Source organism: Callospermophilus lateralis, chromosome 2 (assembly GCF_048772815.1).
Source record: "Callospermophilus lateralis isolate mCalLat2 chromosome 2, mCalLat2.hap1, whole genome shotgun sequence".
Classification (NCBI taxonomy): domain Eukaryota; kingdom Metazoa; phylum Chordata; class Mammalia; order Rodentia; family Sciuridae; genus Callospermophilus; species Callospermophilus lateralis.
In genome coordinates, this window is record NC_135306.1 from 83,981,072 (window position 1) to 84,002,128 (window position 21,057).

At 38.2% G+C, this 21,057-nt stretch overlaps 3 pseudogenes; 2 read left to right on the forward strand and 1 right to left on the reverse strand.

The window, feature by feature from the left end:
* Positions 1–2,446: 2,446 nt before the first annotated feature.
* On the forward strand, positions 2,447–3,790 carry LOC143390999 (tubulin alpha-1B chain pseudogene; annotated as a pseudogene).
* A 3,553-nt stretch (positions 3,791–7,343) lies between these two features.
* Positions 7,344–7,610, forward strand: LOC143386493 (NADH dehydrogenase [ubiquinone] 1 alpha subcomplex subunit 1 pseudogene; annotated as a pseudogene).
* Positions 7,611–12,195: 4,585 nt separating this feature from the next.
* LOC143391000 (arrestin domain-containing protein 3 pseudogene) lies at positions 12,196–14,318 on the reverse strand (annotated as a pseudogene).
* Between the last annotated feature and the right edge of the window lie 6,739 nt (positions 14,319–21,057).

Genomic DNA, 21,057 nt, shown 5'->3' on the forward strand with positions numbered 1-21,057 from the left:
ATTGATTCTCATCACAATGGATGGAAATTTCAAGATGACAATTAATCAAATCAATGAGCAGGCTTATTTGTTCTCTATCTGTATCAGTTTCCAGGTCTCTTCTGATTCAGACCTTGGAGAAGCAATGATTCACTGTTTGGCAGACAAGTTGTTGTGGTGCTATGCCAGTGGAACTTGCTGGAAAAAAATGTCCTCTGGAAATTTCTGGAGATACACCTGCTAGGGCACAGGGGAAAGCTGTTCACCAGGAGGTGTCTCACTGGAGACATTTTATTATAAAGCTGCCTGATGGGGTGCAAGCTACTAGCACCATGACTACAGAGTCAGTTACTGCAGAAGCTTGCCCAAGGGAACTTAATGTTGACAGATAAGGCACTCAGCAGCAATATTAGCTGAGACAGCCTTAGTAACAGTAAGTCTTTGTTGTTGAGCTTATGCATACCTCCATCCCTGCCACAAACACACCAAATATGCATGGGTCCATTGAACAAACACTGAGGTGGCTAGGGAAAGACCAACATCCTCAGAAGGCATCCTTTAGTCCACCTGATTGTTAAGAACCTCCTGCCGTGGATGCCTTTCAGTGCACTTTCATATGAACACATGTATCTTCTAATCCTGTGCTCATTCAGAGAAGCCCATCTAAATACCTCTTTCCCTGACTTCCTCGAATAGGAAATATGGCACCAGCATTGTACAAACGTATCTATAAACCAGGCTGGATATTTTTTTCTTTTTAAGACAAATGATCATATACACAATGTCCCCCAAATATCTAGACATTGTCTTTAATGCTTTCAGCCTTCCTTCTATGAGTGAGAATCTTCGATTTTCTAAAGGATCTAACTCAGTAATTTCTCAACAGAATGGCTTCCCTTGACCCTACTGAAGGCTGACTCAACAAGCTTTAATTCAGGAACACTGGTAAAAATATTTTTACAACTTTGACTATTCATATGAAGAAATGTATGAAAATACAAGTAATTGTGATATTCTAATATAACAAGAAATATATATTTGGGCTTCATTTAGTTTCCCACCACAGAGCTCCTAACCCTTTTGGAATCTCAGAAGTGATATGTTTCTTTCTGAGTACTAATGAGATGATTGTTAACCAACTAAGGAGTCCTAGTTTCCAGGGAAACCAACTAGGTGATTAGAGGGTTGGAACTTTCAACCCTTTGCACACACACCTTTGTTGCTAGAAAGAAGCTTAAGATTGAGTTGATAATCAATAGTCAATGCAATGAAATTTTCATAAAAATTCAAAAGGACAGGTGCAAAGAATTCCCTTGTTGCTGAACACACAGAGGTATTGACAGGAAAGCTGTGGAGAAGACACAGAAGCTCCACACTCCTTCCCCTACACCTTGCCCTATGCATCTCTTCTATCTGGCTGTTCCTGAAAAATAATAAATGAGTAATAGTGAGCAAAGCCCTCCCTGAGTGCTTTAGCAAATTATCAAACCTGAAAAGCAGGTATGGGAACCTCTGATTTATAGCCAGCCAGAAGCATACGTAACAACCTGGATTTGTGATTAGCATCTGATGTGTGGGCAGCCTGCAGGTCTAAGCTCTTAACCTTGGGATTAAAGGTTATCTCCAGGTAAAGATTGCTAGAACTGAGTTAGATTGTAGGATATCTACTTGATGTCTGCCAAGAAGGAGGGAATTTCTTGTATTAGATAAGCATCTCCTAGAAGTCCATGTGTTACAGGCTTGGTTGCCAATTTGTAGTGCTGTTGGGAGGTGGTAGAACCTTTAGGAGGAGGGACCTAGTGGAAGGAAGTTAGGTCATTGGGGTGAGTGTACCCTTGAAGGGGACAATGGGATCCCAGCACCTCCTCTTTTTGCTGCCATGAGGTGAACAGGCCTCTACTACCTTGAACTTCCACAATAATGCAGTCTGCCACACAGGCTCAAAGCAACAGGGACAAGATGAACTGAAAGCTTCAAAACTAAGCCATAATAAACCTTTCCTCCTTATAAGTTGATTATATCAGGTATCTGTCACAATGACAGAAAACTGACTAACATAGGATGAGGGAGAAAATCTACAATTTTTGTGCACAAAAGTGTTGTGAAAGACTAAAGAGGAAAAACAGTTTGTTTTTCCCTTATATAGAAAAATATTTTTACCAGTGTTACTGAATTAAAACAGGTTTCATAAATAAAGGGATTTCAGCTATGAACAGAAGTTCTCCAAAGAAACCACATTTATACTCAAGAGCCTGTAGACTGTTTGATCTCAGCAGAGATTCTGGGTCTACCTCCCTGCTGATACAATATCTCTCTGTGATTATAGAATGAGATTAAACAAATTATATGCATGTACAAAAATGTAACAAGGAGAGTGTATTACTTACCCTGGCTCTTAGCTTGTCAGGACAATAACCAGGACCCAGTGTCTGCTCCTGTTGCCTTTGCTTCCTGAGCCATAGCCACCATGCAGGAGTGCATCTCTATACATGTACGCCAGGCTGGTGTCCAGATTGGAAACACCTGCTGGGAGCTCTACTTCCTGGAACATGGCACTCAGCTTGATGGCCAAATGCTAAATGACAAGACCATTGGGGGGAGGAGATGATTCATTCAATACCTTCTTTAGCAAGATGGGCACAGGCAAGCATGTGCCCAAGGCAGTGTTTGTAGACCTAGAACCCAAGATCATTGATGAAATTCATACCAGGACCTATCATCAGTCAGCTCTTCCACCCTGAGCAGCTCTTCCACCCTGAGCAGCTCATCACAGGCAAGGAAGATACTGCCAAAAACTATGCCCGAGGCCACTACACCATTGGCAAGGAGATCGTTGACCTTGTCTTGGACCAGATTCATAAACTGACTGACCAGTGCAAGGGTCTTCAGGGCTTTGGTTTTCCAGAGCTTTAGTGGGGGAACTGGTTCTGGATTTACCTCCTTGCTAATGTAATGTCTTTCTGTTGATTATAGCAAGAAGTCTAAGCTGGAGTTCTCCACTTACCCAGCCCTCTAGGCTTTAGTTGAGCCCTAAAACTCCATCCTCACCACATACACTATCCTGGAGTACTCTGATTATGTCTTCATGGTAGACAATGAGGCCATCTATGACATCTGTTGCAGAAAACTTGACATTGAGCGCCAATCCACACTAACCTTAACCACCTTATTAGCCAGATTGTATCGTCTATCACTGCTTCCCTCAGATTTGATGAGGCCCTGAATGTTGACCTGACAGAATTCCAAGCGAATCTGGTGCCCTGTCCCCACATCCACTTCCCTCTGGCCACATATGCCCCTGTCATCTCTGCTGAGAAAGTCTACCATGAACAGTTTTTTTGTAGCAGAAATCACCAATTCTTGCCTTGAGCTAGCCAACCAGATGGTAAAATATGACCCTCACCATGGTAAATACCTGGCTTACTGCCTGTTGTACATGATGATGTGGTCCCCAAAGATGTCAGTGCTGCCATTGTCACCATGAAAATCAAGTGCAACATCTAATTTGTGAATTGGTGCCCAGCTGGCTTCAAGGTTGGCACTGTGAATTGGACCAAAAACTGGCCAAGGTACAGCAAGCTGTGTGCATGTTGAGCAGCACTCCAGCCATTGCTGAGGCTTGGGCTTACAGGGCTTACAAGTTTGACTTGATGTATGCCAGTTGCACCTTTGTTCACTGGTATGTGGGTGAGGGGATGGAGGAAGGAGAGTTTTCTGTGCCTGTGAGGATATGGCTTCCCTAGATAAAAATTATGAGGAAGTTGGTGTGGATTCGGTTGTAGGAGAGGGTGAAGAAGGAGAGGAATACTAGTTATCTGTTCCTCTCAGCCCTGTAGTGTGTTATACTCCTAGAACTTCAGCTTCAGCATTAGCTATCAGGCATTGAAGTTTACTGATTAGATTGTCTTCACTCAATCATGATTGTGTCTGTGTTTTTCCATGTGTACATGTAAGCTCTTTCAATCATATCTCAAACTAAAGGCTTTAAATAAAAAATAAATGTCAAAATGAATCACACATATCGAAGGGCGACCAGCACCCCACCAAGGCAGTTTCTTGCACAGTAGGTATTGAGCCACCTGAGAAAATTAAAGTCTGAAATAATTAGTAAAGAATAAGAGACAGGGTTGGGGTTGTGGCTCAGTGGTAGAATGCTCACCTAGCACCTCTGAGGCCCTGGGTTCAATCCTCAGGACCATGTAAAAGCAAATAAGTAAAAACAAAGGTGTACAAGTAAAAGAAATAAATGTTTATTTAAAAGATGGCAAATTAAAAAGAGAAGAAGAAGAAGAGACAGGGGACTATGGCTGTGACTCAGCGGTAGCGCACTTGCCTAGCATGTGTGAGGCACTGGGTTCGATTCTCATCACCACATATAAATAAAAAAAAGATCTATCAACAACTAAATAATAAAAAATATAAAAATAAGAGACAGAGCCAGGAATTAGGTAAAGAGAAAGCAGAGCACCTGATACGTTCTCTAGTCCTGGTAAGAACTAGAACCCAACAGCTAAAAAATGGCTCTGTTTCTTTATTTAAGGGAGAGTACATAAAAGGCAGAGATAAGGTTTCAGCAGAGGAGTCTTGCTTTATGGTTTCTTGTAGTCTACAGGTTGATTGGCATCTTGGCAAGCCACACCCATCTCTGAATGGCTGTGTAGCTATGTGGCTCCAGCAAGTCACCACATCTCAGTGCTGTGTGGAACCTTTGGGAGAGCTGGATAGGTATTCACATGTATTGGATGGTTTCAAACCATCAGGAGTGCTTCTGGGAGTTCCCTAATACCAGACTTTCCTACCCATTGGCTTCCATGCTTATTGAGTTCATGCAAATTTCATGGATGGCATCCAGCGCCCACTATTATGTATAATTATAATATACCAATAAAAAAGAGCCAGTTCACACTCATACATTGCTGGTTGGACTGCAAATTGGTGCAAACAATCTGGAAAGCAGTATGGAGATTCCTTGGAAAACTTAGAATGGAACTACCATTTGACCCAGCTATCCCACTCCTCGGTTTATGCCCAAAGGACTTAAAAACAACATATTACAGGGACACAGCCACATCAATGTTTATAGCAGCACAATTCACAATAGCAAAACCTAGATGACCTTCAGTAGATGAATGGATAAAGAAACTGTGGTATATACACACAGTGGAATATTACTTGGCATTAAGAGAATAAAATTATGGAATTTGTAGATGAATGAATACAGTTGGAGAATATTATACTAAATGAAGTAAGCCAATCCCCCAAAACCAAATGCTGAATGTTTTCTCTGATATGAGGATGCTGCTCCATAAAGGGAATGGGGGAAGCATGAAAGAAATGGAGGAATTTTAGATAGGGCAAAGGGGAGGGAGGGGAAAGGTAGGGGTAAAAGAGGTAGGAAAGATGGTGAAATGAGATGGACATCATTACCCTAAGTACATGTATGAAGACATGAATGGTGTGACTCTACCTTGTGTTCAACCAGAGACATGAAAAATTGGGCTTTATATGTGTATGATGAATTGAAATGCATTCTGCTGTCATGTATAACAAATTAGAACTTTTTAAAGAGTCAAAATTATCTTTGGCTGTCTTTAATAACCATTTACTATCAACCTCTGTATGTAATCTAGCATTCTTGAAACTACTAGATATAACTTTTGGAATGCACTCTAAATTTGGTAGATCTCTGGCTTCCACCAAGCCTAAAGCTAAAAATGTGATAACATCTGAATCCTGTAAGAGACTTCCTCATCTCATTAAAAATAACTTCTGGATGCTACAGAAGAGATTTCCCCACCTCTTTGTAGTCTATCTAATCAATGACCCATTATAACATCTCATACAACTTCTTTCATGGAAGAACCATGTTGTTCCAGGTAATTTGCATCTGTGTTCCTGGGCTGTGGTTACTCATATTTGGCTCAGAGGTGATTTCCTCAAATCAGAGTTGTTATTTTCCGTGTACACAAGCAAAGGGTAAGTAAATGTTACTCAGTGAGACAGGAAAAAACTAAGTAACCCTAGCTTGATTTTCTTCTGAAAGATGGTCACAACATGCTAGCATGTTTTTTCTATAAGAAGTAAAAAATTATTTCTTGGCTGGGGCCAGAAATGAAAGGGTCCATTTGGGGATTCTCCCAATAATTCTTCTAACACAGTATAGCATAAAAGGATCCCACTTCTCTTGGGATCCTTTTCTCTTGATTTCTATAGTAGGCAGAATAATGAATGCACCCTCTAAGATGTCCATCACCTAATTCCCAGAACCTGCAACTATATAACTTTACATGGAAAAGAAGATTTTCAGATGTGATTAAATTAAGAACTTTGAGGTAGGAATATTATTCTGGAGTCTCTGGATTATTCTGAATCATCTGGACCCAATCTAATCAAAAGAGTTCTTAAAAGCCCTTTCTGGCTATGGTCAGAAGAAGTGACTAAACAAGTTGGATCAGGAAGATGCAAAATTGCTTATTTAGAAGGTGGAGGAAGGGTGCCACAAGCCAAGAAACATGGCTACATCCAAAAACTGGAAAAGGCAAAGAAATGAATTCTTCTCCAGAAAAGAATGCAACTCTGCTGATTAAACTACAAAACTATAATACAATAAATTGGTGTTATTTAAGCCACCAAAGTTGTGATTATTTGTTGCATTAGCAATAGAAAACTAATACCACCTGCATTGGCTATACATAGGTAGTTCTCACCCCACCACTGAAAATTTTCATATCCATATTGATTATTATTATTTCTTCTTCTTCTTTTCCTCCTCCCCCTCTCCCTCCTCCTCCTCCCCCTCCCCCTCCTCTTTCTCTTCCTCCTTCTTCTATACTGGGGATTGCACTTAGGGGCATGTTACCACTGAGCTCCATTCCCAATCCTTTTCATTTTTTATTTTGAGACAGGGTTTCACTATCCAGTGTGGCCCCAAACTTGGAAACCTCCTGCCTCAGCCTCCTCAGTATCTGGGACATAGGTATTCAATAACATGCCCAGCCATACTGATTTCCTAAATACAAATTCCTAACTATGATTATGCTGGGATTTGTATATTTTAAGCTTACTAGGCAGAAAATGTAGATGTTGCTTACTTCCAAATTGAAGAAAGTCTAACAATGTATTTCTCATCTTACCAAATCCCACCTACTAAATCAGAATAATTAATTCTCTGAGTGAAGATGCTAGTATAGTAACCTGCACACAATTGGGGCTTAATATATTTTAGCTGTTCATGTGACAGTGACCATAGATGTGAAACTTACTCTAGCCATAAAGGAAAATAATACATAAAACCAAAACAATAGAAGCCTGGATCACCTTTAAGGGGCTACAAGTTGACTTTTAGTCTAGGTGACCATGAAAAGATGTGGTTTAAAATTTTCCCTATACTCATCATCCTGGGTGTGTAGTTTCTCATCCCTGGAGTAGTTACTACATACATTCACTAATGAGGAAAAGAAAGAAGGTGGTGACCATTTTTACTATCAGTACAGTTTGACAGAGATAGGTGCATCTCTGGAGTTAATCATCAGCATGTGTCAAAAGTTTTGGAGAACACTAATTATGGAAACATTTTCCTGATTCATCACAAACTAGCTTGTTTATGGTCATCAACCCTATTAGAAAATTAGGTAACATATTATGTAGCGTGTAGCATGTTATATAGTACTTTACTAAAAAGGAAAAAAAACACTTTAGAAGTTTCTAAATAAAGGTTCTAATAACTATTGAAAATATTTGAGTTTTATTTCCATGCAGAAACCAGAAATCTTTTAATTAAATTAAGTATTAGAACTTACTTACTGATATGCTTGTACATACACAGAATATCTTCAAAGACAAACACAATGGTCATTTCAAGGAAAACTGCCAGGCTTGGGGGGTGGGGTGGGGAAGGGAGACGTATATGTTTTTTTTTAATTTTTTATTGTTTTAATTAGTTACACATGAAAGTAGAATGCATTTATGCACTTTGATATATCATACATAGATGGAATATAATTTCTCACTTTTCTGAGTGTACATGTTACAGAATCATATTGGTCCTGTAGTCACATATATACATAAAGTAATAATGTCTGTTTCATTCTACTATCTTTCCTGTCTCCACATCCCCTCCTCTTCCCTCCCATCAATCACTTTCCTCTACCTAATCTAAGTTAACGCTATTCTTCCCTAGTGCCCCCACCTTATTGTGAATTAGTATCCGCATATTAGAGAAAACATTCCATCTTTGGTTTTGTGGGATTGGCTTATTTTGTTTAGCATATTCTCCAACTCCAAAAATTTACTGACGGGCTGGGGATGTGGCTCAAGCAGTAGCGCACTCGCTTGGCATGCGTGCGGCCCGGGTTCGATCCTCAGCACCACATACAAACAAAAGATGTTGTGTCCACCAATAACTAAGAAATAAATATTAAAAAAAAGAAGTATAATAAACTAATAAGTTTATAAAAAATTTACTGGCAAATGACATAATTTTACTCTTCTTTAAAGCTGAGTAATATTTCATTGAGTGCATACATCACATTTTCTTTATCCATTTATCTATTGAGGGACATCTAGGTTGGTTTCATAGTCTAGCTGTTGTGAATTGAACTGCTATAAACATTGATGTGGCTGCCTCACAATAGTATGTTGATTTTAAGTCCTTTGGGTATAAACCAAGGAGTCAGATAGCTGGATCAAATGGTGGTTCTATTCCAAGCTTTCTGAGGAATCTCCATACTGCTTTCTATAGTGGTTGGACCAATTTGCAGTCCCACCAGCAATGTATGAGTGTACATTTTTTACCACATCCTCGCCAACATTTATTGTTGCCTGTATTCCTGATGATTGCCATTCTGACAGGAGTGAAATGAAATCCTAAACTAGTTTTGATTTGCATTTCTCTAATTGCTAGAGATGTTGAAAACTTTTTTATATACTTGTTGATTGATTGTATTTCTTCTTCTGTGAAGTGTCTGTTCAGTTCCTTAGCCCATTTATTGATTGGGTTATTTGGTTTTTTTGGTGTTAAGTTTTTTGAGTTTTTTATATATCCTAGAGATCAATTCTTTATTGGAGGTGCATGTGGTAAAGATTTTCCTCCCAATCTGTAGGCTCTCTCCTCACATTATTGATTGTTTCCTTTGCTGAGAAGAAGCTTTTCAATTTGAATCCATGCCATTTATTGATTGTTGATTTTACTTCTTGTGCTTTAGGAGTCTTGTTAAGGAAGTCAGATCCTAGGCTGATGTGGTGAAGACTTAAGCTTCTTTTTTCTTCTATTAGCTGCAGGGTCTCTGTTCTAGTGCCTAAGTCTTTGATCCACTTTGACTTGATTTTTGTGCAGGGTGAGAGATAGAAGTTTAATTCATTTTGCTACATATAAATTTTCAGTTTTTCCAGCACCATTTGTTGAATAGCCTATCTTTTCTCAAGTGAATGTTTTTGGCACCCTTGTCTAGTATGAGATAACCATATTTATGTGGGTTTGTCTCTACAAGTCTATTTTAGTGCCAATACCATGCTGTTTATGTTACTATAGCTCTGTAGTATTGTTTAAGGTCTGGTAGTGTGATGCCTCCTGCTTCATTTTTCTTGCTAAGGATTGCTTTAGCTATTCAGGATCTCTTATTTTTCCAAATAAATTTCATGATTGCTTTTTCTATTTCTATAAAGAATGTCATTGGGATTTTAATAGGAATTGCATTAAATCTATATGATGTTTTTGGTAGTATGGCCATTTTGACAATGTTAATTCTGCCTATCCACGAGCATGGGAAATCTTTCCATCTTCTGAGGTCTTCTTCAATTTCTTTCTTTAGTGTTCTCTAGTTTTTATTGTAGAGGTCTTTCACCTCTTTTGTTAGATCGATTCCCAGGTATTTTATTTTTTTGAGGCTATTGTAAATGGAGTAGTTTTTCTAATTTCTCTTTCAGTGGACTCATTGCTGATGTACAGGAATGTATTTAATTTATGAGTATTGATTTTATATCCTGCTATTTTGCTGAATTCATTTATTAGTTCTAAAAGTTTTCTGGTGGAATTTTTTGGATCTTCTAGGGATAGAATCATGTCATCAGCAAATAGTTTGAGTTCTTTACCTATTTGTATCCCTTTAATTTCTTTCTTTTGTCTAATTGATTTGGATAGAGTTTCAAGGATGATGTTGAATAGAAGTGGTGAAAGAGGACATCTTTGTCTTGTTCCAGTTTTTAGTGGGAACTGCTTCCAATTTTTCTCAATTTAGAATGATGCTGGCCTTGGGTTTAGCATGTATAGCTTTTACAATGTTGAGATATGTTCCTACTATCCCCAGTTTTTCTAGTGTTTTGAACATGAAGGTGTGCTGTATTTTGTCAAATGCTTTTTCTGCATCTATTGAGATGATCATATGATTCTTGTTTTTTTTTTTACAAAAAAGAAAAAAAAACACTTTTATTTTCCACAAGGAAGAGCAATAGGAAAAATTAAATCATTTCCCACATAGTTTTCTTAAAACAGAGCCTACAAGGACATATTCAGCACCAAATAAAAAAAGAAAAAAGAGAATTACAGACAGCCATAGAATATAATCTATAAAGCAAACATTTAATATTGCTATTGCACTTTGTTTTGCTAACATTTTGGATTTTACTTTTCCCAATTGAAAAATCAGGAATCTTTCTTGAATACTGGAATACAACTGTGAACCTCACATCTTATATTAGGAATTGACCAATATTTAGGAGGAAAAAAAAAAGTAATGCCTCTGAATGACAGGGAGACAAAAACTTTAATGGGAAAAATAAAACTTTATTTAATAAAGCTTTATAAACTTAAAATTTTATCACATCTTGTGATCCTGTGCCAATTATCACAATATTGGTCATTCTTGCTTCTTGTGTTACTTGTGAGAGTACGTGGTAATAAGTATTCCAATGCTATGCATATCAACATTTGTTCCCTAGTCAGTCAGACATAAGAAGAGAGAAAACAAAAGGGATTTTCTGACAACCCCCTCCCCCCAAATAAAAAGAAAACCACCAAATGCCCTTTATGCCAAATATTCCACTAGCTTCTTTTGAGGGGGAAATTCACAAAATGATTTAACAACAGTAAAAAAATATTTCACCCCCATTTCCTTATTATCTAGTATTTGTTTGCTACGGGAGCCCAAACCCTTTAACCGAATCACTTAAAACGCGATTCATTTTTACACTGGGCTTTCTTCACCCTGTCAGCATTATTTCAAACATGAATTGTCTTCCATGTTTTCTTAAAGGCCACTTATGGAAAAGCCTATTTGTTTTGTATGAAGCTTTAAAACAGTATTTAACCAAGCACCAAGCCAGAGTTACTATTATTTTCAGTCACTTTATTAATTGTGGGGTTGAATGGTAAGATATATATACCCATTTCACACGTATGTTGTAATATGAGATGCTGATTTTCATTAAAAATATCACAGCTGAATTCCTTCTTAAAAAAAATTCAGTACACTTAGTACCTCAGATTAGGGTTTTAAATGTTATCATGAATGCTGGTATATGTTATGATTTAACTGTAAATTACTTAAAAAAACCTAGGATTTACTGATGTGATTGCTCCTTTCTCTATATATACTCATCAGAATAACTTTTCATATTTAGCAAATTGTTTTTTAGATAATGGAAAAAAAATCATCCCAGCAAACATTCTAGTGTTTTTAATTGTGAAGTTATATACTTCTAGAATAAACTTGGGTTTTTATACTGTCAACTTGACCAGGATAGCAAATGTATAAATTGAACTCTAATCATGTATATATATCCTCATTAAAATACTTTGCATTGGCAAAAATGATTTCCAACATATGTGTTTTAGAGGTAATTAAGTAACTCTGTATAAAAATAAATGTACTTTTCCCTCCTCTCCCCAGTGACTGGAAAATTTCCACTATTTTTAAAATAATAATAAAAATACTAATTTTTAAGAGCAACAGCCCTTAACTCTTTGCTGGTGCCTGCCATACTGCCTTTCTATACTCCATTCTTAACTCTGCTAGTTTCTTCTTGTATGTAATGACAAAAAGGGGATGTGGGTGGGTTATCACTTTTGTGTATGTCCCGTTTCCAAATTTCCCCCTCCAAAAAGCCAACCAAATAAACAACAACAACAAAAAAAACTCAACAGTGCAACAAAACACAAATAGCATTCCAACAGTTTGGCAAGTGATGCGTTCACCTGAGATTAAGTGATTTGAGGCAGTCAGTAACAAAATGCTGCTTTGCTGTAATAGTAGAAAGGCAACAAATTCTCAAAAGAAACCAAGAAGTTCTACAATCTTGACAGGTCTCTTATTAGCTTCCTCCTCTTATCTCTTTTTCCCCACATATCTGTTGCGTATCTACTACAGTAGGCTGCAAAACATACAGCAAAAAGGATTGGCTTGAAGGCATTTGATGTTTGTAAATAAATCCACAATAGGATCCAAGCTGAAGAGGTGATACATGGTCAGCCTAGTAGGACAATTCTGAGCATGTGCATACGCAGGTAGAGTCCAGGCTATATTAAATAAAAAAAAAAAAAATGTCAGTGCGTTTTTTCATGTTAAAGTTTTTTCAAAGCTTTCTTTTGTTCCTTGTTGTGCAGACCACAACAAGTTTTAAAAGAGTATCAAGAGTCTGGCTTAAATGGAAAAAAAAAAAAAGCTGTAGTGACATTGAACTGCACAATGTAAGCATTGAGCATGTGCAAATTTTCAAATCAAAAGAAGGAAATCATCCCTCTTTACAACATGGTGTCTTGACACGTATGACCATAAGCTAAAGATGACTGCTCTTAGTATGTGCCAGTTTTAAAGAAGAAAAGGTTAGATCTTCAAGCATATTGGAGCAGTCCCAGAATGTTGCTGTAGGCTTCTGAAGCATGATCACTCGTTGTTTCATGTATTTGCCATTTTTCTGGGCAAAAGCAATTCCACTTCCTCTGAAAACGTGTCTCCAAGATACTTCTCTGTCCTCAGCCGGAAGAGATACAGTTCGGAACCCACATCAACTTGATTTAACCAAGTGTTCCTTCAACGAGAGGGGCAGGATGGTCTATCATCTGAAGTCTGATCGGGATTTGGATCAATCTCTGAATAAAGAGGTAGAGGCAAGAACCGAAACTCCTGGATATATGCAAACAGTGGTCCTTGAAGCGCTCTCTCAAAATCATCACAAGCACTCATAGGTGCAAGATTGTTCCGCCTTTGTTCCTCTGTTACCACTTCTGCATAACTGGGTAGTGCTTCAGGTCTTTCAGGAAGAGATAAACCAAGCCAGTTCATATTCATGCTACACTGACTGCTTACACTTGAGGTTCTGCTGCCAAATGGATGCAGAGGAATGGTACCCATGACAAGTGGCAAATTAAGAAACAAATCCATAGCTCCAGGAATATCCACGTATACCTTTAGTGAATATTCCACACGAATTATACTACAATCGAGGATAGAGGGTGAAACTGGTGGAATTTTCAGCAACTTGCCATTCCACGTCTCTGTCTTTCCAGATGATAAGGATTCCCCACGCAAATTAGCCACAAGCTGTTTCACTTCCTTCATTTTCCCTTTGGCATAGAAGGCCTGTGTTTGGTAAATGGCTGCCTTTGCCTCCACCATTCGGGAAGAGCAGTTCTCAATCTCAGCGAATATCTGAATTGATTCATCTGGGGTATAGCCCTTCCTTTCAATTTTGGCACTTAAGGATATTGGGCCTGAGGTACAGAACCAGCAACAGAGAGTCTTTTCTTTTGTGCCTGCTTGGGGTGACAGTAATGAAGGAGTGTTGATATCTATATGCTCAAAGACTGTAAATTCCTTCTTTAATTTTACTGGTAGAAGCCAAGGCCTGTGCAATTCGGCTTTCACCCAATAGCGCACACTGCCATGTCGGCCTTCGAATGAGGTAGCAAGTGGTGTCTGTGGAAGCTCGAAGCTGAATGCATATTCATGCCTTCCTGAATGTATAGTATTGAAGCCTTCTTCGGAATTATCATCATCTCTTTCGTGCCCAATTAGGATGTCTTTATGGTTGAAATACTCTACTTCTTCAGTGTAATTCTGTGTATAGGCAGTATTGGAGCCGGCGTTTCTAGATTCAGTCCAGCGTACTTTCGCATGTCCTCTTGCATGAATTTTAAGAGATTTTACTCTGATTTCTCCAGTAACTTCTAAATTCACCCTTCCTGAGACAGTATCCCCACTAGAATACACAGGGACATTGCTGTCATTAAGACAGTCAAAGCTTATTGTCAAACTCTTCACCTTTCCCAGCACCATGATTATAACAAAATCTATAAAAATATAATGTAAGACAAAAAAAGAGTCAAGATCGCATATAAAATGTGATCTTCACTTAACACAGATCAGTGTCTTTGCCATGCAAAAACCTTGCAGGCAGGATCAGTGATTCTTCACAAACAGTTCATTGAGATTTCTTAAAAAGTCAGGGCAGCAGAGAGGCTGCTGCTCCTCGCTCCTGCTCGTCTCAGTGGTCTCCTTACAAAGACGCTGATTCTTGTTTTTAACCGTATTAATATGATGAATTATGTTAATTGATTTTCGAATGTTGAACCAACACTGTATCCCTGGGATGAATCCCACTTGATCATGGTGCACTATTTTTTAATATGTGATTTTTAAATATGTGATTTGCCAGAATTTGATTGAGAATTTTCACATCTATATTCATCTGAGATCTTGGTATGAAGTTTTCTTTCCTTGATGTGTCTTTGTCTGATTTTGTTATCAGGATGATATTAGCCTCATAGAATGAGTTTGGAAGGGGTTTCTTCCTTTTCTATTTCATGAAAAACTTTGAGGAGTATTGGTGTTAATTCTTTGAAAGTCTTGTAGAACTTGGCTGAGAATCCATCTGGGCCTGGGCTTTTCTTGGTTGGTAGGCTTTTGATGGCATTTTCTATTTCATTACTTGAAATTGTTGTGTTTAAATCATGTATGATATTCTCATTCAGTTTGAGTAGGTCATATATCTGTCAATATCTTCAATATTTTCTATTTTATTAGAGTCTAAATTTTCAAAATGCTTTCTAATTATCTTCTGTATTTCAGACATGTCTGTTGTGATATTTCCTCCTTCATTAGTATTTTAATAAAATTTGAGTTTTTTCTCTTTTTTTCCTCATTATCATGGCCATGGATTTATCTAATTTATTTATTTTTTCAAGAAATAAACTTTTTGTTTTGCCATTTTTTTCAATTGTTTATTTTGTTTTAGTTTCATTGATTTCATTTCTGATTTTAATTATTTCCTGTCTTCTACTGTTTTGGGTATTTATTTTGTTCTTCTTTTTCTAGGGCTTTGAGATGTAGTGTTAGGTCATTTATTTGTTTTTTATTCTTTTAATGAGTGAACTTAATGCAATAAACTTTCCTATTAGTACTGTCTTCATAGTGTCCCAGAGATTTTGATATGTTGTATCAGTGTGCTCATTGACCTCTAAGAATTTTTTTATTTTATCCTTGATTTCTTCTACTATCCATTCATCATTCAATTGTCTATTATTTAGTCTCCATTTGTTACAATGGCTTCTATTTTTTATTTTACCATTGATTTCTAATTTCATTCCATTGTGGTCTGATAGAATGCAGGGAATTATCTCTGGGGTTTTTTTGTTTGTTTGTTTGTTTGTTTGTTTTTGTAGTCACTAAGAGTTGCTTTGTAGCATAAATGGTCTATTTTAGAGAAGGAGCCATGTGCTGCTGAAAAGAAAGTATATTTACTCATTGGTGGATGAAATATTCTATATATGTCTGTAAAGTCTAAATTATTGATTGTATTATTTAGTTCTATATTTACCTTATTTCATTTTTGTTTGGAAGATCTGCCCAGTAGTGAGAGAGGTGTGTTAAAGTCACCCAATATTATTGTATTGTGGTCTACTTGACTCTTGAAATTGAGAAGAGCTTGTTTGATGTATATAAATGCTCCATTGTTTGGGGCATAAATATTTATAGTTGTTATGTCCTGCTTATATATACTTCCCTTAAGAAGCACGAAATGTCCTTCTTTGTCTCTTCTAATTAACTTTGGTGGGCTGGGGATGTGGCTCAAGCAGTAGTGCGCTCGCCTGGCATGCATGCGGCCCTGGTTTGATGCTCAGCACCACATACGAACAAACATGTTGTGTCCGCCGAAAACTAAAAAATAAATATTAAAAAAATTCTCTCTCTCTCTCTCTCTCTCTCTCTCTCTCTCTCTCTCTCTCTCTTTAAATAAAAACCAAAATGATGAGTTTAATAACTATCTATAGTACAAACAGAATATTTATTAAAATGATTTACAATTTCAAATGCTGGATGAGAGAAAAGATATGCAGTATTCACGAGGGAGGAAGAGAGAAGCTAGAAGTAAAAATTCACAGGAAGAGTGGAAGAGGAGCTGACAGAGATTGACTGTTGGTTGGAGAAAAGTTGGAGAGAAAATCCAAGAAAATAGACAAGAGAGAGGAAGACTACAAACAAAGAGAAAAAATTAAAAATATAAGAATACAACAAAAATGCAAAACACCATTCATATATCATTGTGCTCCACACACTGATGCATCAAGAAACATTCTGTTCCAAATATGGTAGAGAGATTAGTAAATCAAAAAAATAAAACAAAATAAAATAAATCTTGCAGGAAAGTCAAACTGTCTCTGTCAGTGTTCAATATTTTCTCAGCCCTGTCTCTGACATCTCTCGGGATCATCAAACCCAGATCACCCCTGGTACACCCAGTCTCTATCTCACTGATCTGGGCTTCAGATAACTCAGGCTCAATGACACTGCAGTCCTAAGATCTCAATGCTGCTCCTATTTGCAGAGAGACCACTAGTGATACACTCATGTGAAGGAGCAACCTTGAGAGGCAGCAGCAAGACAAGGGCCACCAGCACTCTCAGCAGGAAGACCCCAGGCTCCTCCAAAGCCACAGGCTCCCCTCCACTATATGTGCAGGTCCCAGCTGGAGTCCCCAGACGGAGGCTCTTATGGTGGTAAACCTGCTGGCACCTGGACCCCAAGCCCTGGCTGGTGTCCCCAAATGGGTGCAGCCATGTTCAACCAAACCTGGACTCTCCCCCGAAGCAGTCCTCTATGCCATGGTGGTTGTTGGCAGCAGGCAGCAGGTCAGCAGTAGCGGTGGCTGCAGCAGTAGCTGCAACTGCACCAGGCGATCTCTGGGGTCAGCATCAGTGTCAGCTTCAGTTGCATCCGGGGCAGCCATTTCTTCTGTGGCAGCTGCATCTAGAAAGAAGACCTCCAGGTGACCTTAGGCTAGCAATAGCAGAATCAGAGGCGGTAGCAATGGTGGTAGCAGTGCAGGCAGCGGTTGATTCTGAGACTTATGTTTATTGAACATCAAATCATGCCTTTAGGTTATGCCACAAATAAAGAGTACCTACTGAAAAAACTACCTGATTTTTTAAATTTTGAAGTTTTCAAGTTAGCTTTTATTTAGAATTTTATTGTTTATTCATAGATAACCCATGTGCATGTATTACATATGAGGAAACTGTTGAAAACTGGTCGAGTGGCATAACATTGCACACCCAAAATGGGAAAAATTGCTCCCCAAAAGTCATTTTTCTGTGTGTGAATATCTGTGTCAGTATAAAGAAGTAGGATATATACTAATTTGATTTGGATGTGGGTTGTCCCCTGAAGGTTTATGAATTCAAGATGTAGTCCTGGTGTGGTGATGTGAAGTTGATGGGACCTATAAGGTATGGCTCAATGGGAGGGGCATGTCTCTGGGGGCTCTGAATTTAGAAGGGGATAAAGCAGCTCTTATGGATTTCCAATGAGAGCAAGTTGTTATAAAAGTGAACTTGACACCTGAATTACTCTTTGGCTTCCTTTTCCTAGATGCTTTTTCTTCCTCCTGCATGCATTCCACCATCATGACACCTTCCATCATTAAGCCCTCACTAGATGTTGAACTGATGGTACCCACCAATCTTGGATTTTCAGTCTCCAAAACTGTGAGCTAAATAAAGCTCTTTTCTCTATAAAGTAGCCTTTCTCTCGTGTTTTGTGATAGTAAGAAAATCAGATTCTTTGAATGATAGATAAGCAATTTTTATTTTCTTCTTTTTACTTTTCTAATTTTTTATAAGGAAACATAGGATCACTTTTGTAATTAGAAAGGTTACAGTTTTAAAAGACCAATAGTTCCCATAATTTGACCCCAGTTCCCCTGACTCATTTTCTGGTTTCCTTGTAGAACAGAGAATGTTCCCAATCTGCTATATTTAAAAGAGGACAATCAGAATGGATGGCCTGCCAACTATCCTGGTAAAAATCCCAGAAGAGCAGCTCATCACTGATAGGTCTGATCTTCAACATGGTTAGTCAAGAAATTTAATTTTTCACTATATGCTTCTCAACCCTATAGTTGATAGAAAACTGATATTTACTAAACTCATGAGTATTTGAATAATAATTTGTTAACAACCAGGGATTTTTAAGGAATATGGTTTTCTGGTAAACAAAAAACACTGGGTTATTATTTTTATATCAATTTTTTTTCTTTTCTTTCTTAGCAGGAGAATGCTTTCTTCAAATTAAAAAAAAAAAGAAAGAAAATGGTTTAGTTTAGTTTTGTTTTGTTTTGGGGGGTAGCCGTATGTAAAACAGAGAAAAAGAATCTGCTCTGGTTGAAGATATATGAAAGAGCTGTAAAGACTCATGAGTACCTTCTCTGTCTTTCCCCAAGATGTCCCCTGAAAGGGCTTCTTAGAATTCCCAAGATTTCAGGAGATACAATTTAATACCATACCATTTATGTGCACCAAATATATGAGCAAAAGGTTGTTTCTTGAGAACAAACCTGAAGCAAAGAGAATTAGAAGAAGAATAAACCCAGGTTTCAAAAAATGTCAGGCGAGCTTTTCCAGTTCCACATTTACACATGACTCTTTGAAAGACAGGAATATACATTCCTGTCATAATCATTCTACTGCCTATAGACATTGGTAGACTGGTCTATTGGTCAACTTTTTTTTTTGGGGGGGGGTGACCAATATAACCTGACTTAAACAATTTAGGTGAACAAAGATTTATTTTGGCTACAGTTTCAGATGTTTCAGTCCATGGTTGACTGGCTCCATTGTTTAGGGCCTGAGTGAGAGAGAATATCATGGTTGAAGGACATAGCAGAGAAAAGATGCTCAGCTCAAGGCGGCCAGGAAAGGAATGAGTGGGAGAGAGAGAGGGAGGGACCAGGGACAGGATCTAGTCCCCGAGATCATGCTCCCAGTGACCTTCTTTCTCCAACTGTGCTCTACCTGCCTACAATTTTCCTCACCTCCCAGTGGTCTATTCAAATTATTAATCCATCAATGGATTAATCTGCTTATCAGGTTAGAGCCTTCATGATCCAATCAATTCCTCAAAGCCCCACCTCTGAACATTGCGGCATTGGCTAAAGCCTTCAACACATGAGATTTGGGGGGATGTTCCAGATCCAAACCATAACAGCTGGCAAAACAGCTTGGTCAAAACAAAAGAAAAAAAATCCCTGGTCTACATCAATCACCATCCTCCGTAGTATAAGCCCTCCCCCCATCATGGTTGATTTCAAGCTACTAACAATGGCTCACAAAATTCCTGAGTATCTGTCAGTTCATGTAAACCTGCACTAGCCAACTCCGAGCACAGCATTGACAAGAAAATCTCCCACTAATACTTATAATATGTGTGCTTCATGTAGAACACAACCAATTGCTTCTTCTTAATTTGTTCATACACTTGGACTGAAATTTGGCTTATTAGGCTATAGCCTTTCAAGGAGACTGAAACTCCTTGAGGAGTTTCCTGACTTGTTAATACATCTAGACCACCTTTATGGGATTTAGGGTTTCCGGAAATTCTAATAATCACATATCTTCAAACCATCTCTAGAGGGTTTCTGTAAAAGGTAAATGGACTTGGTCATGTGTTAATCATTACTGGCTTTTTTCAGAAACAGCCATATTCCAAATGCCCCACTAATTGCTGAGAGTTGTGATTCCTGACAAAACGTAAACATCCCTTTGGCTTGGTGATGATTTCATACCTTGCAGACCTTTTCCTCCCTTATGAATCATGCTACTATTTATTCCTGGAAGACAGATGGATGGTTTTTAATAAATTCTGTATTCACATGGCCACAGAGGAATTGGATCTGAATAAATACTTGGATTAGTCTAGAATTACTGTTTACCATTTAGTCTCCGAGTGCATACTGAAGGCTGGACTAACCTGTTCTCCACTCTATAATAAAGTAGTTCCTGGTTCAGTTTTCAAAGAATTTTATAAGACGTAGTACTACAGTATATTAGAATTATAGTGTTATATTTTGGATCTGGACTGTCCCCCAAAGTCAAGTGATGGATCATAAGGGTTCTGATATCATCAGTGGATTAATCTACTGGGAGGTGATAGAAACTGAAGGAGGTAGGAACTAGTTGAAGGACTGTGTGATATTGAATGGCCCTTGCCCCTCCCCCTTAATCCCAAAGGACTCCATGAGGTGAGCAACTTTTCTCTGCCACACTTTTCCACCATGATGTCTCTCTCTCACCACACATCAAAAGGCAGTGGAGCCTGTTGACCATGGACTGATACTACGAGACAAAATTAATTTCTTAAGAATGAAAAATTTTGTTACAATGACAGAGAGCAAACTAACACACATGCACTGTAGAACATGTCTATTTATCTTCTAGGCAATCCTAACTAGCATTAATTGCTAATATTATAACCAAACACGATGGGGTTCATCCATTGTGAACCAAAAGATGGAAGAGCATAGTTTATTACTGGTATAAGAGTTATGCCAGATTTATGGGACCCCAATAGACCTCCAGGAGCTGAATCCAATGCAATCACACAAGAGTCTTTATTGCAAGCTCGAGCCTGGACTCACAACCGTTCCTGATGCAGCGGTCCCAGGGAGTGAGTCCTGGTCCTCTGCTCAGTGAGATTTTATAGGTTTTGGGGGGATACTCTATGTGTCACAACATCACACAGCAAATAACTACACACTGTGGGAAAATCAAACAACAACTCTTAACATTGATTGGCACATTCAATGGCGTGA